Consider the following 1,330-nt stretch of genomic DNA (forward strand, 5'->3'; position numbering starts at 1 on the left):
AGCAGGCAGCAGGTGTAGGAGAGCTCCCTGCTCCGCTCACCGTGAGTCGGGGCTGGCTGGGGGTGCCGGATGGTGCTGGAGAACGGTGGGGACAGGGACCAAGCAGGGGAAGGTTCATGGCTGCACCTGACCTCTCTGGGCAGGCGCAGTGAGCTCCATGCAGGCCATGGTGGCAGCACCAGCCCCAGTTGCTAAAGAGGATTACCTGGGGTGTGTGGGCTCCCCCCACGAAATGCCGTTTTTTCGCAGCAGTGGTACCCCTTGGGGAGCACAGAACGGGGACAGATGTGTCACCCTGCCCAGGAGCAGCGGCTCGGTCCCGGTGGCAGGGTGGGAAGCAGAAAGCCACCCTGCCCTGCAAGGTACGTCCCTGGGCTGGCTGTGCCCGGCCATGGGGCACAGCCGGGGGTGTTCCTGCCGCAAGGGCACAGCCTGGCTGTGGTGGGATGCGCTGGGTGGTCACTGATGGGTGAGGGGACAGGTCTGGCTCTGCTGCCTGTGTGAGTGTGGAGAGCAGAGGGGATGTGGCCAAGACACCAAACCTGGGCCCTGTTCTTGGGTCCTTTGTGCTGGCCATGGATGTGCATGGGGAAGGGGCAGGTGGTTTATAACCCTGCTCTTGGCCGCCAGCGTGCAGCAGGACAGCCGGTGTCACTGCGCTGGTCACTGCAGAGGAGCCAGGAGGGGACACGGGAGCTGGGACCTGGTGTGAGGGAGACTCAGAGCAAAGGAGACAGAGCCAGGTACACCAGGGACTCCGGGAATGTGTCCTGCACCGTGACTGGTGGCTCAGCCATGCCCACAGGTGCCCACCAGTGCCCTGGGAGCAGAAGGTGGCACTGGAAGCCCAAGAGGATCCTGCACCCTTGGGTGCTGGTGGGCACCCAGTGGGGTCTGTGCCTCTGGAGATAGGGAGCAGTTCAGATGGGGATGTGGGTGACCATGTCCCCGCCGCAGGGCTGGCGTGGCACCACTAGCACACTCCCAGGACAAGGACAGCCGCCATCGGGACCCGACGGACATGGAGAGGATGGTGAGGTGACCCCGCGATGGCCAGAGCGGGGGCTGGCCAGGCACAGCCAGGGGGGCAGGGACAGGCTGGGGGTATCCAGGCAAGTGGTCCCAGGTGCCCTGGGGGGCTGGAGAATGGGGGGCTGCAGGGGCTGTGCTGGCCGCAGCCTCAGCTCTGCATGGCGGGGAAAGAGCCGGAGCTGCTCCTGTGCGCGGAGAGGGCCAGGACCAGCTCCTGGACGAGGAAAAGACCTGGAGCTGGAAAAGGGGAATTCTCCAGTCTCGGCAGAGAGAATGTGCGGACTGCCAGGAGGGGCTG

The 1,330-nt window shown here is 65.3% G+C and overlaps 1 long non-coding RNA gene across 1 annotated transcript; it reads left to right on the forward strand.

The window, feature by feature from the left end:
* Window positions 1-249: 249 nt before the first annotated feature.
* Window positions 250-1,073, forward strand: LOC139829278 (uncharacterized). Its single transcript, XR_011741700.1, has 3 exons — window positions 250-362; window positions 631-743; window positions 958-1,073. It is a non-coding gene; the product is annotated as an uncharacterized lncRNA (long non-coding RNA).
* Window positions 1,074-1,330: the final 257 nt, after the last annotated feature.

This window comes from Patagioenas fasciata, chromosome 17, assembly GCF_037038585.1.
Source record: "Patagioenas fasciata isolate bPatFas1 chromosome 17, bPatFas1.hap1, whole genome shotgun sequence".
Classification (NCBI taxonomy): Eukaryota; Metazoa; Chordata; class Aves; order Columbiformes; family Columbidae; genus Patagioenas; species Patagioenas fasciata.